General features: G+C 37.2%; 1 protein-coding gene across 3 annotated transcripts in view; it reads right to left on the minus strand.

Moving 5' to 3' along the window:
* Positions 1-22,249, minus strand: part of TNKS (tankyrase) — a 234,000-nt gene that overhangs the window by 183,421 nt on the left and 28,330 nt on the right. The gene's annotated exons all lie outside the window — the stretch shown is intronic.

Consider the following 22,249-nt stretch of genomic DNA (forward strand, 5'->3'; position numbering starts at 1 on the left):
TTTTTCAACTGCAAATTTTATGAAACCCAAATACAGATCAAGTATTGATCATGAAAACGTTTGAATTGAGATACGCTTTAAGTATAAAATATACATCAGATATCAGAGACTTAGTTGGAAATAATGTTAAAAATCTCACTATTGTTTTAGACACATTACACGTTGAAATAATACTTGAGATACATTGAGTTAAATGAAACATTATTAAGTTGATATCACATTTCTTTTCAATGTGGCTAATAGAAAATGTTAAATTACATATATGTGTGGCATTACATTGCTATTGAACAGTGTTACTCTAGAATATAGAGTCTCCATTTGAACTACTGACATTCTTGACCAGCTAATTCTTTGCTGTGCATGTAGGTGTAGGCTACTGGCTCCACCAGGTGCTCTGGAGACTCTGCTAGTATCCTCACAGGCTACAATGATAAAGACATGAACCTCAGTTAATCTGAGTGTTGGCTCAATGCCTTGCGATACCCTGGGAACAAGAGAGGATGGGAAGCTGTCATGAGGCAGTGTCTCATCACTTCCCATTTGTGAGGAGGCGTGGGGCTTTCTGCCTCTCTCTCTTCTACTGGCTCTTCCAAAACAGGGTATTCCACAACTCTCAATGCAGTCCTTTGGCCCTTTTCCTTTCAGTGTCATCCTGAGATACGTAGACCATGGGGAGCTGGTACTTTTAGCTTCCCCTTCTTTTCGCTGTCTACGTAAGTAATCAACTAGCTAAACCTACAAGTGGCTTGTTGCATCTTTAACAGCCTAAGCAGTCAGGCTCCGGCTTTTGCCATGGCTTGTCTGTTGAATGCACTTAACGGCGGGGAGCTGTCTGTGTGTTATGTTTAACAGCACCCCTTACCTCTACCCACTGGATGCCATTAACACTCCCAACTGTGATAACCAAACATGTCCCTAGATATAGCTAAATACGCCCTCTAAGGGGTAAAACTGTCCCTGCTTGAGAACGTCTACTCTTTAGGTTCCTATGGACCCATCCCCACCTCCTCATACACATGCAAGGCTTCTCCCGGCCCTCTGAACACTTTTATATATTGGGCTACTGCATTATATTTCATTTGAAGAAAGATTTATGTGGCTTCTAAACATAAGAAATAAGTAAAGCAGTAAAGTAAAACTGTAAATAAGTAGAAAAGATAACAGTAGTAGTAAATAGTAAAGATGATCTCTAAGTATCCTTCTAAATTTAAGGTGCTGTGGTCTATAAATATATCTTGGAGTACTGACTTTATCAAATAGAGCTTTTTTATTACAAAGGATAAAAAACTACTTCAGCTACCTTAATAACAGGAAAATTTACGAAAGAATAGAGGTATTCCATTGAACGCAAAGGCAAAAATGTGTCTCAAAATTTAGGTGTTGCTGTCTTTCCCTGTCTCCCAGACATTCCCCTCAGATACAAACACATACGCCTGTATTATCTCAATCTTAGTTCCAAATTATCATGAAAGAGAATTTGGTCCAGCTTGGCTCAGCATCTGGTTCCGGACTTAAAAAGTTTGGCCAAGGAACTACAAGAGGCAATACAAACAATGGTGATGGGGAAAGAGGCATTGGTTCTGAGCAAAGAGTACTTGTGCAGATATCTCAATGAGTAGCTACTGCAATAATACATATGAAATTCAAAGTTTTAACACACGTTAAATTTAAAGTTCATGTTTCAAAAATATGTAAATAGATTTATATGTGCAAATGGGTTCATAAAAGAGATAAAAAAACTACTTCAGCTACCTTAACAACAGGAAAATTTAGTGTTATATCTGAGAGTGAAATAAACAGGATTTCCACTTTCTATTTTATACATTTCTACACTGTTTTAGTATTTATTACATATATGTGTTATTTTTATAATGGGATATTGATCCTCAGACAAAAATGATCTTTATGCATGCTGTTTAATATGTCTGCAAAACAATGCTTTTTAAAAGCTCTTGCTTACAGAAATTACTTTGTAACTAATAAAGAAAAATTGGATCATTCTTCCTATCAAATGACTAACATTAAATATGGTAACAGCAATGGATAAGACAAATGTGAAATCTATTAATTTAGATTCTGTAATAATGCTGACTGTAGAAACAAATTGAGTAAAACAGTGACGTGATTATTTCAAAAAATTCCAGAGTTTTAGTCATACTTTCATATATGAAAGTCTTTGTCTTTCATATAAAAGTGACCCAAAATTCAGAATTCTGTCAACATCTGGGACTAGCATACTTGGAACAAATTAATTTCACCCCAGTGAACTATGTGCCTCATTACATGTAACTTTTTTTCCACATACCTCAGTGGGAAAAAATAAAAACTGCATTTCTTTTTTTAAAAAAAGTTCAGCCAGGCGCAGTGGCTCATGCCTCTGAAATCCTACCTCTTTGGGAGGCCGAGAGCAACAGATCGCTTGAGCCCAGGAGTTCAAGACCATCCTGGGCAACATGGCGAGACCTGTCTCTATAAAAAATACAAAAATTAGCTGAGCATGGTGGTGTGCACCTGTACTCCCAGCTACTCGGGAGGCTGAAGTGGGAGGATCACCTGAGTCAAGGAAGTCGAGGCTGCAGTGAGCCATGATCACACCACTGGACTCTAGCCTGACTGACAGAGTGAGACCCCATCTCAAAAAACCCCACAATTTTTAATTAAAATTTTTAATAGTTCAAAAAAATAAAAGTTCTCTATGAGGTCTGCCATGGCAAAATGCCATAGTTAGAGTTAAGAACACAGCTGTACTTCAGAGGCTGGATTCTGGGGCCACACTGCACAGGCTAGAATACCAGTTCTGCTGTCATCACTTCTGGGACCCTAGCAATTCCTTTACCTCTCTGAGCTTCCATTTCGTTGCCTGTAAATCAGGAGATAATATTAGAGTACCTATCTCATAGGGCTGTTAGGACAAAACAAGCCTATGCACATAATTTTTAGAGATATTAAAAAATATTTAATTACCCACTCAAAAATTCATCCATGTGAATAAAATTACTGAGTTTTACATGGGAGAGGTCTTCTATATGTGACTTAATGAGTTAAATGCATCTCCTTCAGTCTTTATGGACAAACTCTGGCATGAAATTTTACAATAATAAAAGAATCTTCCAATTCAATTTTGCTCCTGTTGTCAAGTTTTCTTATAAATACAGAAAACCAAGACTTTTTTTTTTTTAAAAAAAAAGGCACATCACATCTGCAGTAACTTAGGTATGGATTATTCTGTACGTAAACATAGCAGATTTTTATATCCCAGATCAATTTTATCCTTTTTGCAATGAACAAAGTTAATCCAGGACACAATACATTTGTAAAATCAGAATTATCTGCTCACATAACAATTTATTACAAGATAAGGCAGACACTGGAATAAATATAAGATTGAGCGTAACAAAGTATCTCTCTTTCTACCTGGAAACTCAATAGAGAATAATGACTAAAAGTTCTGTCCTAGGAATCAGATACCTCAGTTTTAGAATACTGCTCAATCCTTAGTAACTGTCTGACCTTGGGCAAGTTACTTCACCACTGCCAATCTTAATTTCCTCTTTCATAAAACACTACCTAACACAGTGAATTGCTGTTACAATTAAATGTGACAATGTATACAAACCCGGCTTGGCTCTTTGCACATAATAAGAACTCAACATACACTCTCTCGTATCCCAATCAGAATCTTTTCATCTGTCTTTCAAAAATAGATATACAGTGCTAACAGAAGATCTGCTGGATTGAAATAAAGGTAAACTGATAATAGCCCTAGGAACAACGAATTCATTTGTGCCACACCAAACTGCTATATTATGCTTCTTTTTATTTAGGCGTAGATTACTTTTTCTAAACTTGACTAGATTCAACTAAATGAAATGTCCATAAGGAATAAAGCAAGTATCTCTACAATCTGACCAGGGAAATTTATAATAGGATCATAAAGCTTGCACAACTCTAAGGGACAATGACCACATGTAAAAGATGCTTCCCCATCTGTTTATGAGAGAGAAGAAGGGACAAACACGAGAAACACTTCACCGGTCTTTGTGAATCCTTCCCTAAACTGCTAACTCTACCTCCTCTCTCTCAAGGCCTCACGGACTTACTAGCATTCCAGATAAATTTCTTATGTGTGTAAAACATGAAGACCAATTCATTCATATAATACACACACACACACACACACACACACACACACACACACACACACATTTTAGACAAGGTCTTGCTCTGTGGCCCAGGCTAGAGTGCAGTGGCGTAGTGCAATCTCAGCTCACTGCAACCTCCGCATCACCAGCTCAGTTGATCCTCCCACCTCAGCCTCCTGAGTAGCTAGGACTACAGGCATGCACCACCATGCCCAGCTAATTTTTCTGGTTTTAGTAAAGATGGAGTTTCTCCATGTTGCCCAGACTGACAATTAATATTTTTATCACTAGTTACAAGGTTTAAAGTTACATATTTAAAAACATCCTCCCTCCCAAGGAAAACAGGATTAAACCTGTACCATAATAGTAATAATCTGATTCTGCTTTCAACTTCAGTCTCCTAAGAAAGTATATCATTACTGGCCGGGCGCGGTGGCTCACACCTGTAATCCCAGCACTTTGGGAGGCCGAGGCAGGCGGATCACGAGGTCAGGAGATTGAGACCATCCTGGCTAACACGGTGAAACCCTGTCTCTACTAAAAAAATATAAAAAATTAGCCGGGCATGGTGGCAGGCGCCTGTAGTCCCAGCTACTCAGGAGGCTGAGGCAGGAGAATGCTGTGAACCCTGGAGGAGAAAGTATATCATAAATATATCATTACTATTATTTTCCTATGCCTCTGACAACTGATTCAACAGACTGAAATGCCAATATTCTGCTGTACTTTCAATCTAAAGGACATAAAGCATATAACTTAAAGAATTCTCATTCCTTAGGAAAGTTATTCAGCTAAAAGCAAATAATTAAAAAAATAAACTGAGTTTTGTGTTTCCATGGGATTTGACACATTATCCTATTATCAATTGTTCTGAATGACAGTATTGAATCACATATTTCACTTCCCACCTCAACTTTTCCCCCACATTGAGGAAAAGACCACCTTTTTCTTTTAACATAATTCCTCATCTGTCCTTTTCGTTGTCTCATTCCTAGTGGGTTACAATTTTCAGAAACAGCAACTGTGATGTCCCTTGGCTTGAAAAAGAGCTGTTTACCCATGAGTAATCTGCTTTAAAAAATATTAACCAATTATTTCATACACTTCATATTTGGTTACAGCAAACCACAATACCCCTGCTATTGAAATATTTGTGGGGAAAATGTTTAAGTTACATTAACGATTCTCCATAATCCTATATGCAATATCTCCACTCACTAGGTTAAAAGAATGTAAATTACAATGAGGAAAAAAGAGCTTCATGTCTTATCAAATCACAATACAAGTTTACAAAATTACAAAGGATACTAAACAAAGAATGTAACACAAATTCACGCTGATGGTAACAAAGAGCAGCTTATGGCAATGTCAGCCCTTCACTTAGCTTTGACTGAGTGTCCGCTTTGTGTCAGAATACAAAAATAGTCTTGTGTGGCAACGTTACTGTTGCATACAAGAAGAAAGCAAGTGGAAAGAAACAAGTATTTACTGAGACTCTACTTGCTTTCTCTATATTCTTTCATTTAACTTCCCATAAAAATTTTATGCAGTAGAGCCAATGTCCGTTTTATAATTAAGAAACTGAAGCTCAAAGCAAATGTGTAAAATCAGTCTGTATGTGATAAACTGCAATTCATACATAATTGTAAAGCCAAGCACTTATTTGCTATCTTACAATTCCATATAAATGCAAGCTAAGATTACCCCAGAACAATACTCAAGCTTTCTTCCCCAGAAGTAAATTCTAAAAGGCATATCTACATATTTGTCCTTAATACCTTGTCTACTACTCCTATATTCAATGTCCTCTTCCTAATAATCCCATCACAATTGCCCTGTGGGAACACGTGAAAAATACCTATGACAGTGAGAGTTCCATTTTAGGGGACCCACTAGAGCATTTCCTGGCCTGGTTCCCTCAATCCTCAGAACTCGAGTTTATTCTTTCAAAAGACCAGCACTCAAAACTGTGTCACAAACAGGCAAAACAGAAGATGTGCCCTCTGCCTCTAACCATGATTATGTGTACCACAGTAAATTTAGAAATTTTCAGGCTTGACACAAATGTCTGAAAGAGTTATTCAGATTTCAGATTTATTGATCCAAAATAAATGTATCTTTGGATACACAGTGGGATTGCTTAGTAAGTCTTATTTATATGGTCATATCAGGGACTAGAATATGAAATAACTCACAGTAAGGTTAACATTCTTAATCTTGGATTCTGTTTACGTATTAAGAATCTAATACCTCACCGTATTTTTAAAAAGATAATTAGCAGATTTAAATAATACAAGAGAGTACATTTTTTAAAAGTAAAGTACAAATGTAAAGCCTATAAATACAATTATTATACTTAACAGTTTTCTAGCTTGGTCAGTTGAGAATGAGGAGTAAGAAGGACTCCCTAAATCTTTATCTCAAATATGGACCTACCTCCACATTTCAGTATTAAAACTGTACAAAGGGAAGCCATAGTTCTAATAATATATGAGTTTCAGATAACATGATAAAGATTCAAAGCAAAATCTGCCTGGTTACACAACCCATTTGTCTCAAATACCATTTTCATACAACCCCAAACTTAAGCCATGTATCTCACTGAAAACTACAGTATGTATGTATGTATTTTGAGACAGGGTCCCCTCTGTCACCCAGACTGGAGTCCCATGAAGCGATTATGGCTCACTGCAACCTGTACCTCCCCACTCAAGTGATCCTTCTGCCTCAGCCTTCTAAGTAGCTAGGACCACAGGTGTGTGCCACCACCCCCAGCTAATTTTTTAATTTTTTGTAGAGACAGGATCTCACTTTATTGCCCAGGCTGGTCTCAAACTCTGAACTCAAGCAATCCTCCCACTTTGGCCTCCCAAAGTGCTAAGATTAGAGATATGAGTCACTGCACCTAACCTAACCCATAGATTGTTTTGAACAATTGAAGTGAGTCTAAAAGTAAACGCAAATGTGTAATGCTTTTATTAGACAGGCAGACCTGGGCATTACGTAAAGCCTTGCATCATTGTAAAAAAGTATATGAAATTTTTTTGTTCTAGTTTTTTGCTTTTTCCACCTAATTTAAGCATCTTCAATGTATTTCTTAAGGCCTTGGAAGAGTGAAAGCTTCCATACAGGTGCTTTTCCTGGAATTCTAATAAAACACAATTAATAAGTACATAACATATATATATGTTATGTGTATATCTACCACTATTGTACAGAATAACTGTTAAAACAGTCCCAATTTTATCAGGTAAATGCACACTACTCTAACCTTCCTGAAAGCAGTTGGAACATAAGCAGACAAGTGATCAACGTAAGAGTACTCAGTGTCAGCGGAGATTATTTCCAAAGGCACAATCACTCTCATTCTGGGCCTCTCTTCTCTGTTTTAAGGATACAAGTATGGAATTTTGTCATCTTTGTTTTTTATGAAAATGCTACACTGAGACTTGGTTAAAAGATCCCAATTCAAGGGTGCCTGTAATCCTAGCTACTCAGGAGGCTGAGCCAGGAGAATTGCTTGAACCTGGGAGGCAGAGGTTGCAGTGAGCCGAGATCACGCATTGCACTCCAGCCTGGACAACACAGCAAGACTCCGTCTCAAAAAAAATAAATAAATACCAATTCAGTTTTTATATGGACAACTAATGGTAAAAATGCAGAAGGGAAGTATTCTGGCAGGAAAAGGAAAGACATTAATGAAACAAAACCAAGTGAATCAGATTTTCAAGGCTTCATTGAATTTTCAACTAATTTTTGCAAACAGTAAGGAAGGTGTGAGAAACGACTTTTCTTAACCTAGCTCATTTATAGATGATATATAAATAGACAATGTGACAAACTAAATCAAGAGGTCCAATGAAGTTCTCCAGTAGCTAAAACTTCTTTGGTCCTTATTAAGAAGCTATGGCTTTCCAGGAATTTATCCTAAAGCAATTAAGATTTATACATATATGTAATGAAAAGGATATTCTTTATACTACTGTTTATAAAATGGTACAAAAATAGCCTAAATGGCCTACAACAGGTGACTGATTTTAAAAAATGATTTCTATATAAATAATTCTTAGAAGCCTTTAAAATGAGATTATATAAAAATATTCACTGACAATAAAATATGTTACTACATAAAGTAGAAAAATAAACAAATAATATGATGGAATGATCTCATTTTATGTAAAATGGATTGCGTACACAGGTTCACTGGGTCTAACAGCACTGTCCAACAGAACTTTCTGTGATAACAAAAATTTCTATGTCCACACTCTCCATTATTATAACCAATAGCCAGATACAGTCATTAAGCATTTAAAACATGGCTAGTGCAACTGAGAAACTACATTTTTAATTTTTAAAATTGTAATTAATTTTAATTTAATGGCTATCACACTGGACCATGTACGTCTAAATAGACAGAAAACAAGGTGTGACAGTTATCATCAGTGTATTTTCTCATTTTTCTTTAATGGGCAACTATCACTTCTAATAATACTGTTAAGGAAAAGCCCAGAAAGTTGTTAACCTTCAAAATACTATATTTAAAATAACAGGGGATAGCCGGGCGCAGTGGCTCATGCCTGTAATCCTAGCACTTTGGGAGGCCGAGGCGGGTGGATCGCCTGAGGTCAGGAGTTTGACACCAGCCTGGCCAAAATGGCGAAACCGCATCTCTACTAAAAATACAAAACATAGCCATGAGTGGTGGTGGGTGCCTACAGTCCCAGCTATTCGGGAGGCTGAGGCAGCAGAATTGCTTGAACCCAGGAGGCAAACGTTCCAGTGAGCTGAGATCGTGCCATTGCACTCCAGCCTGGGTGACAGAGTGCGACTCCGTCTCGAAAAATAATAATAAATAAATAAATATCAGGGGATAAGAATGTACCAAAGGCAGTTCAACACTCATTCCACATTTCTTTCCCCCATCCCCAATCCCGTGCCATTCCAAGTTCCAGGATGTTAACTTCATCAAAGGACAAGTAACCATGGAAGTGGTCAGATAATTTTTTAAACTAAAAGACTTTGTAAAAGGAAAGGAAACACATCTTTCTAAACAGCAGACATACAAAAGGAAGTTATAAGGAAATTAGCAGAGAGATATTACTTTAGGAGTAAGTTACACTTGGTTTAAATTTTTGTAGACAGGTTAGTTTTTTGGTTTGGGGGGAAAGGGGTTTGGTGAAGATTATTTTCCACCTTAAGTTTGCTAAATATGATACGGTTTTAAAAGCTAAGCTAAAAATAATTTAAAAGAATTAATTTGGCAGACTTACAGAATGAAATTAACCTTTTATACGTATTATGTATTCTTAAATGAAGCCCACTATGTGAAGAGAACCTTCATTTCTCAATCAAGAAAACATTTCCACTATAACAACTTTCTATCAGCTCTACAGACTGTGGCAAAGTAACAACTTTCTCCTTCTTCACTGGTAAAGTGGTAGATAATCTGAATCATCTGCCTCACACATGGGACACAAATATTAGTGACATTGCTTGGCTAAGTCCTTTGAGAGGCCTCGAGGGAAAACCCTTTACAATATTACATATCAACTATCCATAGCAATTTTTATAAATTTACCACCATCACCTTATTTTTTCTTATCCCTCCCTACCTCAACTCCTCAGCTCCTGAGAGGGGCAATTCATGGGTTTAATCTGTAAGTTAACAAGAAAAAATGTTTTACTATCCTCTACAGAAAACCCATTATAACCAAAAGTTAATGCATGATCAGAATCAATATTCAACTGCCCATCGTAATGAAGAATACGCAGTTACTTGACAAATGGAAGATAATCTAAACATAATTTGCATATGACTATAAAATGTGTTTTATATTTGTATATGAATATTGAAGTGTCTGACATACTGCAAGTTCACATTACTTTAAAATAAAGGAATCTCAAGATATCACCTAATCAAGAAGTAGAAAATTAATCAGCTTCCTTATCCATGTAACACAGACTAATATAAAGTCAGACAGAATCAAGCCTTCTTCCTGTGAACTGCTTTGTCACTTCACACATGTTTCTTGAATATAATTAGACATCAGTGATAGACAATAAGAATACATATGAAAGTGGACAAGATTATTGTTAGTTCCTATCACAGAGAACGTGGTACATGCTTAAGTTCACACCTTACCTGATTCAGTTTAAGAAACTGGCACCTCATCCTGTGGTTGTGTTAGAAAGTAAACATACTCAGTGGACAGAGAACTACTCTACTTCTAGACGCCAAGAAGAACAGGAAGTTTACAATATACTAGAACTATAAAGACCAGTCTTTGAGTCTTTAATCTGTTTGTATTTCCTGTCTCCTAATACTGGGAATATGAAAAGTATGAGAATTCTACTAAAGCCAGTAAGATGAAGAAATAGCTAAAAGAACATCTGTGAGTCTTTTGATCCTTAAAAAGCAGATAATATTCACAATGCTAACAGAACACATTAAAGGAAAACACAAACCAAAAAAAATTTAAGTATTGGGAATTAATAAGTCTTCGTTTGTGGAAAGATTTCAGGCAACAAGCTATTAAAAACAGCCTATTTCCCTAAATTTTGGAAATATACTTGCCAATAGCAGGGGCAAACAACGTCATCTCAGAAATAACTGTGCATATTTTAGATAATTATTTTCTAATTAGTTAAAGTCCACCTGGCTTTTACTGTTAAATCTTAAAAATGAGTCATATAATATATTCAATTTTTCACATGGAATAGCTGATTCTTTCATTTTAATCCTTAAAAATATATCCTAAGCAAATTAGAAAGCACTTGAAGCAGCAGCCCTCACACCAGAAACTGCTTTCCTGAATTTCCACAGTGTAATTAAAACGATGTTATTTCTCTATATACTGCTTTTAACCTAAGAATAATTGTCAAGCAGAAATCTTATTATTCCAAAGCTGATGAAACACCAAATACTTTGCTATTTTAACTGATAAATTAGACTTCACCAAACTTAAAAACCTTTGCCTGTATAAAGATACCATTAAGAAAATGAAAGGCAAAGCAAAGATTGGGAAATAGCATTCACAATACACACACCCAACAAAGACCCATTGTTACAGCACAAAAAGAATTCTCACAAATCAGTAACAGCAAAAAATAAAAATAAAACCAAAGATGGCCAAAAGATATGGACACTTCACAAAAAATATACATGAATGACCACTGTACATAAAAATATTCTCAACATGCTCAGCCATTAGGGCAATGCAGCTTCTTTTACAGTCTAATGTGCACTTAGCATTCCACCCAGCAATCCCACTCTCAGGGATCCATCCAAGAGAAGTGAAAAAACATGTCCACACCGAGACATACATCCAGCGTTATAACAGCTACAAACTGCAAACAAGCGAAACAACCACCAACTGTGCTACATCCATACAATGAAACACCATACAACAACAAAAAGGAACTACCGATATGCACACACAATATAAACTCACAAACGTTTAGCCAAATGGACCTTGGGAAAAAATAAAAGACAACTCTATTAACTAGAATCATACATGAAAGGGAGTAAATTACTACTAAGCTTACAGAAATAAAAGATTATAAAGGAATATTATGAACAACTAAATGAGAAAACTGGATAGCCACATGCAAAGGCATGACGTTGGACCCTTCACCTCACATCATATCCAAACATCAATTTCAAATGCATCAGACCTAAATACGTTTGAGTTACAACTCCTAGATGACAACAGAGTTAAATCATGATCTAGGGTTCGACAATGGATTCTCAGATAAGATACCAAAGCACAGGCAACGAAAGCAGAAACAGACTTTTTAATGTTAACCATTAATCAAATCACCAAAATGTAAAACTTCTGTGCTTCAAAGGACAATATCAAGAAAGTGAAAAGACAACACATAGAATGGGAGAAAGTATTTGCAAATCATTTTTCTAGTAAGAAACTTTTATCTATTATAACTCAATAATGAAAAGATAGCCAATTTAATAATGGACAAAGATAGGAATAGACGTTTCCCCAAAGAATACATACAAACGGCAAACATGCACATGAAAAGATGCTCAACATCATTACTCATCAGGCAAATGCAATTAAAACCACACTGAGGTTCTGGTACAGAGTAGGCATTTTACTCGGAGCAAGCACAGAGGTTTATTATGCCAGGGATACGGTGCAAAGTAAGGCAGAGAAGGTTCCTGTGTTTATATTCAGGCACAAAGTTGGGAAGAGTACACAGATGGCAAACAAACAAGTAAATGTATGATTAAATAAGGATATAATTCCAGGTAATAAGTGCTATGGTGTAAAATAAAACATGATAAAAGAGTAATCAAACAAACAGGGCAGGGCAAGAAATTATGACAGCTTTGTCAGGGCACAACTCAGATGAATTCACATTATTAGTGAAAAATCTGGGGAAAGAGTACCCCAGGCAGAACAAGTTTGGTGCATTACAGAGACAAAAAGGCCACTGTGGCTGGAAGGTGGAGAGAAAGGAGAGAATTATAGGGACACGAGGATGAAGTCCATGATGTAGACGGAAGCCAGACCAAGGAGGGCCCTGATGATGAGTCCGGGTGTTATTTAAGTATACCTGGAATTATGTGGAGCATTTTTAAACAAGCACATAGTGTGATCTAATCATGGGTAGCTTCACGAACACACAAGCTGTGCAGTTGCACACGGCCCCAATGCTCTGCTGTCACCATCTTAAATTCTTAGCAATCTTATCTCTTAACTTGTATTTTGTACGTAACATTCAATGGGACAATGAATGGAGCATACACATGAACAGAGGAGACGTGTTGGGTAGCAGTATATGCACACAGAATTAATTCAGAAGAGTTTGTGGACAGCTATAGAAACATATTATCAGAAGACTTCTCTCAGAAAGAGTATTAAGGTCTCCGTTGAAGGCATGGGATGGTTCAAAGAATATTAACAGTAATCAATTTTCGAAGGGATCCAGAATCAAAATCAAGCTCATTTTTACTTTCTTCTCTTCCTCACCCACATGGCTCCCAGCCCCGCTATATCAATTTACTCTCAGTTGTAGATTCCTATGTATAGTGGTGAGGCCCGAGGGGCCAAGTCCATACTAGGAAACATCTCTGAGACTAAAGCTAACTGATTAAGGGTCAACATCTAACTCAAAGTGGGGCATCAGATTCTTTGCATCTCAGGTTTAGCAACAAGAGTGGACTTGAAGCCAAGACCTTACAGCAACTTTAAGGGAGGATTCTAAAGAGAAAGTTGACATACCTCTGCTGCTAAAGTTCTTGGAGCTGGCTTGGTTGTTTACTTCAAAATTCTTGGTTTTCCTGAATGGTGTGTTTCTGCCTCCAACTTTACATGCAGTATTTACTATAACTTCAAATATTTATCTGATCCTTTACAAGAGACCTCTAGTTTATAAACGATATCTTTCACTAGCTAACTCCACTACTAGGTTCTAGACCCTCCTAGTCTAGCTGATCCTGCTGCTACCCTTGGCCGAGAATGTATGTCCTGCTTCTAGTATCCTACTTTCTGATTAAATTTATTCAACTGAAAGTAGATTATTGTTTCATTAATACAGGTTTCAAGGCTTCTCACTGAGCAAAATCTCTAGCTATAGAATTTTTCTCATGTCAATAGGTTCAGTGGGAGCAGGGAAATAATCCTGTTTTCAGTCACAAATACTAATGAGGACAAATTCCCATACTGATCGAGTTTGTCATACATTCAATTATCTATGACAATAATATCCATGATGTGCTGAATGTTGTCATCTTTCCCCACTCCGATTAACCCATTAACCTATCCCTCTCAACATGGATAAGTTTCTTCTTCCTAGTCTAATTTGAAATAAGGCTATGGGGTTTCAATATCCTTTTCCTTTCTTTTCTTGGTCACTAAAAAAAAACCATAGGCCAAACAGCTCATTAGAGATCGAATAGTCTCAAAGCACTTCATACAGTAAACCTTTATAAATGGCCACTTGTTTCAGAAACAGATTCACCAGAAGCATAGACCTTATAATCTGCCCAAAGTCATAGGAATTAAAAGGTAGAAAAGAAAGAAATCTTGGGGCCCTAGTCTTCAGTTCAAAGTAAAATGTTTAATCATGCCTCATACTGCAGACAATAAAATTCCCCTTTTTAGATAAAAGAAACAATTTGGGGCCAGGCGTGGTGGCTCACGCCTATAATCCCAGCACTTTGGAAGGCCGCGGTGGGCGGATCACGAGGTCAGGAGATAGAGACCATCCTGCCTAACATGGTGAAACCCTGTCTCTACTAAAAATACAAAAAAAATTAGCTGGGCGTGGTGGCGGGCGCCTGTAGTCCCAGCTACTCGGGAGGCTGAGGCAAGAGAATGGCGTGAACCCGGGAGGCAGAGCTTGCAGTGAGCCAAGACCCCACCATTGTACTCCAGCCTGGGAGTACAATGCAAGAACTCTGTCTCAAAGCAAGAACTCTGCCTCAAAAAAAAAAAAAGAAGCAATTTGGTTGTCAAGTTACATGCTTTTCAAACATTTTTTATGTGGCACCTGATGACAAAGATTACAAAGAAAATGTTCAGTTTAAACAAATGTATAAGGACAAGGACTCTCCACACCTAATTTGATACAAAATTTATTTTCTTTAAGTTTCTTAGTAAGATAATTTACCCCAAATCTCAAAATACTTCAAAAACAATCATTTAAGCAGAAATAGGAGTCCACTACATTATCTGCTTTTTTATAATTATTTTAAGAATGCTTATAAGTATTATTCTTGTATATTTGCCAACATAAAAAACTGCTACTTATCCTAAGTGACCAAATCTTTAAGCATTTCCAAGAAAGCAGTTTTAATTGTATTGAAAACATTCTACTACTCTTTTCAGGAGATGCTCAACCTAGATAAATTTTGCAAAACTGTTGTAAGATGTTTTTATAATATATGTTTGCTATTGCTGCCCTAACAAATTATCACAAATCCAGTGGTTTAAAACAATAACAACAACAAACTTACTCTCCTACAGTTCTGGAGATCCTAAATCTGACATAAGTCTCATTGGGCTAAAATCAAGGTGTTGGCCAGGCGCAGTGGCTCACGCCTGTAATCCCAGCACTTTGGGAGGCCAAGGCGGGCGGATCACGAGGTCAGGAGATCGAGACCATCCTGGCTAACATGGTGAAACCCTGTTTCTACTAAAAATACAAAAACAAAATTAGCCGAGCGTGGTGGCGGCACCTGTAGTCCCAGCTACTCAGGAGGCTGAGGCAGGAGAATGGCGTGAACCCAGGAGGCCGAGCTTGCAGTGAGCCGAGATTGTGCCACTGCACCCCAGCCTGGGCGACACAGCGAGACTCTGTTTCAAGAAAAATAAAAATAAAAAAAAAAATCAAGGTGTCAGCAAGGCTGAATTCCTTACTGGTGACTTTCATGAAAACCTACTTCCTTGCCTTTTCCATCTTCTTGGGGCCACCCCCATTCCTTAGCTCACGGAACTCTTTCTCTCTTTTCAAAGCCAGCAATGGTGGCTTGAATCCATCTGAAATTATATCATCTGACTTTCTCTCTGCCTCCCTCTTCTACTTCTAAGGAATCTGGTGATTACTTTGGGTCCACCAAGACAATCCATGATAATCTTCCCATCTCAAATTAACTGATTAGCAACCATAATTCCATCTGTAACCTTAATTTCTGTTTGCAATGTAAAGTTAACATTCCCAGGTTCCAGGAGTTAAGATATGAACATCTTTCAACCATTATTTGCCTACCACATACAGCATGTCACTTCTTATAAAAAGTTTTTAAAGTATAACATTATATTTATATGGTTCTTTCTAATGGGAGATCCAACAGTACTCTCCAGGTACGCCAACTCCTATTTCATTGTTCTTTGCAGCAGACCACAGTGGCCCTCAATTACTCTAAGAGGAGCAAAGTCTTCAGTCTTCCCTATTGCTGATAACTCCATATCTTATCAGCCCAAAACTTAACAAGTCAACTGGATTATTTACCACCTAACTTCACACACACACAAACACACACACACACACACACACGTTTTAGATATAAATTATATAGACTATATTATAATTTAAATATAAATTCTATAATACTGGCTGTTTTAACATTTTTTCTGAACCAAGATCTTATCTGGGTTGATATATTACATTTGATTGAATGAATCTGAGTTTTACCCAGTTGAATAATCACAAGCTAAGGTATGTCCCCTACTTTTCTAAGGCAAAGGAGGGGGAAGAAGAGATAAAGCATAATTTTATTTTTGCTCTCTCTCAGCAGAATCATAAAATATAATTTTATAACAAGGAGTCCCTAAAGTACAAATAATGGGAAAAAAAACTAGCAGAAATCCTATTACATATTAAATAATTAACTGAAGTTCTGAATTGGGATGGGAAAAATGGGAATTACAGCAAATTGCTTTTATTAGTTCATTTAGATAACCAACTTTAATTATGGTATTAAATAATACTATCTTTATATAGTCAGCTTAATTTCCCCTAAGAAGCCAATTTGCTTAGAGACTTTTTAGAAAAATACCATCAGATCTCTATTTTTTCTTGCATTTTCAGTAAATATAAAAGTATCTGGAACAATATAATGTAATACAAGAAGAAAACTATTTCTAATCATGTTATTTCACAATAATAAAAGCAGTTGCCAACTACTGAGCATATACTTTATTATATATATAATATACAGATATTGTACAAGGGTTCTTCATGTATATTATCTCATTTAATCCTCTAAACAACTGTATGACATACAGCTATTACCCTCATTCCCATTTTAATGCTGAAAGAAGTAAACAACTCACTCAAGGACCAGGTCTCTTTGACTCCAACCACTATTATGTAATGCCATTCACCCAGAAAACAGTTATTTTTTTTAAGTCCTAATTGTTAGATTTTAAATAGCAGTTCGAATTTTGGGCTCCCAAGAAAGATATTCAGTGAGGAGCCCCTCAGTCTCTGCATACAAGACAAATTAAACCAAGAATTGTTTGAAAGTATAGAGAAAGAAAGTTGCAGGAGCTTTGCTTCTCTAATATAATGTCACTTGCTTGATTCAGCCTTTCTTACTCCCAAAAGCCTGCAGAACTGTTCTTTATCAAGGAAATTACAACTTAATCCTTTTCTTCCAGCAGTCTTTAGAAGGTATTCCATCGTCTTCAAGCTGTCAATGTTGTAAATGAAAAGTCCTTTGCCTAATTTTTTTCCCTCTGTAGGCAACTTATTCCTTCTTTCTGGAAAAGTGCAATACACATCTTACTCAGTTTATCTTTTCTCATCAATCTCATATGGAGCTCCTTGAGCCTTTTCAATCTCAAGATAGGTTTTCCTTGCTTATCATTTGTTTAATTATTACTGATCTCTTCCATCAGACTTTTTTTTCTTTTTTCCCCTGCCTCTGAAACTCATACCACGTGTAAGGTTTAAAATGACATTGACGTTCCTAGATTTATTTACCTTTTTCTTCATGATTTCCATGTTTTAACATTTTTCTCTGTACATCTCACACGTAAGCTTCCAGGCTACTAACATGGTCTTTAATTCATCCACTAAATAGTTTCCTCTGAAAAAAAAATTAGGTGGTGGATTTTTTTTTATTTCGGTTTTGAGTTTTGGCCCCAGGAAATTTCGACCCCAGGAAATTTCTTCCCCACTTTATACTTTAATTTCTCTGGGAGATTTTTTTTTTTTTTTTTCAGATATTTACCTGACTCCTTTAGGAGTCCTGGATATGTATTCTGATTGTTGTCTTAATCATTCCTTCTGGCTGAGATGGACTGTTATTTTTCACTTGGTTTGCTGGGCTTCATGTCTAGATGTTGGGGTATTCCACAGTGAGAATCCCACATGCGTTAGAACACCATACACCTCTGTTATCTTTAGAATGATTTGCTGTGGACGCCAGCAAGCTGTCTCTTCCCTAATGAGAGGCACCTGGAAGAGGCCTCCAGAGGGAACATACTCTGTCTCCTTCACTCTTGAGAATTGTAGAGAATAAGGAGAGATGGAGGTGTGGTATACATGTAAACTGTGTGAGGGCAGTGAGACTTAAATAAAGATTCAAGAGATTTATCAGTTTAGAAGCCCCATTCTGCAACTTCCATTTAGTAACCTTCTCAAGATCTCTGTTTTCAATTATACTAATTTGCAAGTAACAGAAACCATTGTCTACCTTAGACTGAAATGACAGGAGAGTAGAGGACCAACCTTAGAAACACATAAGAAGCTGTAGAGCTAAGAGCAGGAAGCACAACTGTCTTTTAGTAGGAAACATTATGACCAGGCCACTGCCCACACTGAAGCAAAAATCTGCTGCTATAAATGATTCCTTACTACAGCTAAGATTTTGCATTCAAAATTCTACATTTACAGAATGAAGTGCATGACTGGACAAACCAAGACTATCCCTGACTGCCAAGAAGCAGAAGGAAGATTTGACACTACCAGTTTCCACATTCCTCTCAGCAAGGAGTGCCCACAGTTTAAAATCTCCAAAATCAGAAAAAGAATTGGATACTAATTAGTCAAAATGAAAAAAATCACAAATGTCCATTGCGACTTCCAGATTTTTTTTTTTCTTTTTTTTTTTTTTTTAAAGACGGAGTCTTGCTCTGTCGCCCAGGCTGGAGTGCAGTGGTGCAATCTCGGCTCACTGCAAGCTCCACCTCCCGGGTTCACGCCATTCTCCTGCCTCAGCCTCCCCAGTAGCTGGAACTACAGGCGCCCACCACCATGCCCGGCAAATTTTTTGTATTTTTAGTAGAGACAGTGTTTCACTGTGTTAGCCAGGATGGTCTCAATCTCCTGACCTCGTGATCCACCCATCTCAGCCTCCCAAAGTGCTGGGATTACAGGCGTGAGCCACCACACCGGCCAACTCCCAGATCTTATATCAGACTCCATGAAAGGTATGCTTATAATTTGCTTTTAAAATGAAATTCTCAAGCACTAACAGTCTCGAAAAACCATACAGGCTGGGTGCAGTGGCTCACGCCTGTAATCCCAGCACTTTGGGAGGCTGAGACAAGCAGATCACAAGGTCAAGAGATCAAGAGCATCCTGGCCAACATGGTCAAACCCTGTCTCTAATAAAAATACAAAAATTAGCTGGGCGTGGTGGCATGCGCCTGTAGTCCCAGCTACTTGGGAGGCTGAGGCAGGAGAATCACTTGAACCCAGGAGGCAGAGTTTGCAGTGAGCAGAGGTCACACCACTACACTCCAGCCTGGTGACAGAGCAAGACTCAGTCTCAAAAAAGGAAAAAAAAAATCATATAGCATATATTCAGAAAAGCTATTTAGTGGTTTTGGAGACTATATTTGAGGGGTAGAGAGAAGCAAAGATAAATGAGTAAGTTCTAAAGGCAGAAAATGTGTTGATTTCTGAAGTAAATTCAATTCAACATTACAGTATAAAAACTGTCATCAACATTCCCAAGACCACAGTCTTAAGTAGTTTGTTTAATTATACAAGCATTTCAAGTTGATTTTTAAAATAATCTCAGTTTGAATTTTCTTCTTTTTGATGGTAAATAGCATCTATGAAAGAAACACATGGGTTCAAGATTTCTAAGTGGACTTTTTTTTTTTTTTTTTTTTGTGAGACAGAGTCTCGCTCTGTCGCCCAGGCTGGAGTGCAGTGGCGCCATCTCAGCTCACTTCAAGCTCCACCTGCCGGGTTCACGCCATTCTCCTGCCTCAGCCTCCTGAGTAGCTGGGACAACAGGCACCCACCACCACACCCAGCTAATTTTTTTGTATTTTTAGTAGAGACGGGGTTTCACCGTGTTAGCCAGGATGGTCTCGATCTCCTGACCTCGTGCTCTGCCCATCTCAGCCTCCCAAAGTGCTGGGATTACAGACGTGAGCCACTGCACCTGGCCCTAAATGGACATTTTTAAGAAATGTCAATAAAGGACAAACAGAGGAAATGGGAATTCTGTACCACACAGCAGCATAATTCAGGCTGAGATTTTAGCACCAACAATAATAATAGTAAGTAATAATGGCAATTAATATTCACTGAATGTGCACTGTACCTGGTACTCTTCTAAATATTTTATATGTACTAGCTTATCCTCTCAGGAACACTGTGAAGAACAGTATTCCCATTTTACATGTAAGGAAAGACAGAGGCCAAGAAAGTGGCCCATGGCCTCACACAGCTGGAAGCTGGTGGGGTCAGGGCATAAGCCCGGAGCATGTGCTCTACAGCAACCTGCCCTGATGTCTCCCGTAAGCTGGTGGTAATGTGGCTTGGCTGGGCTCTAGCTTTTTAAAAATATCAAATGTATTTGCTATTCTACCCCACATATAGAGATATGATTAATCTTTATAAAAATCAGGACAGTATTTCATCATCTAGGCAAAAACCTTTTAAAAATCAATTTTGTATACTAATCTCTCAAAAACTACTAGACTCCAGCAAAAGGAAAAAAAACAAAAAAAAAAACACAAAAACAAGATTTCCAATTTTTTTTATCCAGCTATCCCAAAGTAGAACTCTGCCTTACAGAGAAAAACTTCAGAATTCCTTAACCATATTCAAATCCAGAAAGTAAGATATATAAGCTATTACAGGTTTCAATGAACCTCAGAATAAACCTCCTAAGAGGTTTCTGAAAGCTAATTAAGTATACCGGGGTTTACAACCAATTTTGACTCCCATAATAACTATGATACATACTTTAATAGCAACTACATCCTCATTTATATTTTGAGTATAGTTTCAAAGGTGCCCTTCCCCTTCCCTCAACTTTTATAAGGCACAAGAACTTAAACAGAATGAAGACAATATGTGCCAAAGCCTACGGCGAATTGAGGAAGTAGAGTGCTGCAGGGATCCACTCATTAAAAATTCAAGCCCCATATCTAGTCCTTTATTTCAATAGAAGCTAGATAAAAAGAGCATTTACATTATGGATTTTTGAAAGAGGTATTAAGAGGAGGAGGAGAGAAATACTAATTTCAATAAGATATTCAAAGGACTGATAAAATGAAAACTTCAGAGGTAGAGGCAGGAAAACAGAAGACTGAAGCCTGGAAAGGATAATATTTTAAGAAAGTGAGAACAGTATAAAATTCTGACTAATGACTGAGAAAAATCCAGTGGCTGTGACAACAAGGTGAAGCAAGAAGCAGTGACAGCAGAGAAGATGAAAGTCTAGAAGACCACGTAGGAAATACATTCCAAGCTCAATAATAGCTATCATTTACAAAAGCAAGTAACATAAGAGGCTTTGTAGTCAGAGAGAGGATGTTATAAGTTGAAGCTTCTCAAGGTAGTTTTATGTAATGACTTGGTCCAGGATGTGGCTATGTTAGTGAGAGACTTAGGAGGAAATGGGAGAGTCAATTGAAACTGGAAGATGTCAAAAACCTGAAAGGACAGGATATCCAAAGGTCATGTTAGTGGATGCTCAAGTAGCAAAGGATAATGACGGAAAACGGGATTTTTTAAAAAGTAGTTTTATGTCAGGCATTGCAATAATTTGAGGAATATTGAAAAATATATTAGAAGCTGCAATAGATGGCTATGAGGAGGAATCTTAATCATTATTAAGCACCACCACTATATCTTTTGAAATGACATGTATATTTTAGTTGCATCATTAAAAAACTGATTATGCCGAAGTGGATGACATCTGGGAAGACAATTATGTAAATCAACCTGCCATGGCTAAACAAACATCCACCATCTCAAGTATCAAGAAACAGATGATACACTCAAAAGAAATTATGCTTGCCCTCTAGGAGCTTTTTAGATTTCAAAATAAAAAACTGTATACAGCAAAGCAAAATGTGAATATATATGAGAGAACAAAATGCTGATTGAATACAGCCTCGTTTCATCTAGATATCTAAAATGATTGAAAAGTCCAATTTGTTTGAAATTGCTTTCTCTCTAGACTATGGCACATGTTGAAACGATTAAGTTCTGAACTACTGTATTCAAAACACTCAAAACCCTATATAAGGGGGGTACTACTGAACTAAATGAGTTTCCTTGAATCAACCTCAAGGGTTCAAATGTCATCCAACTCAGTAGAATTTGTACTTTATAATGGCTCTTGTTGATGGTAGGACAGAAAATGTCCAGTCTTTAAAAGAGACTGT

This window comes from Pongo pygmaeus, chromosome 7, assembly GCF_028885625.2.
Source record: "Pongo pygmaeus isolate AG05252 chromosome 7, NHGRI_mPonPyg2-v2.0_pri, whole genome shotgun sequence".
In the NCBI taxonomy this organism is placed as follows: domain Eukaryota; kingdom Metazoa; phylum Chordata; class Mammalia; order Primates; family Hominidae; genus Pongo; species Pongo pygmaeus.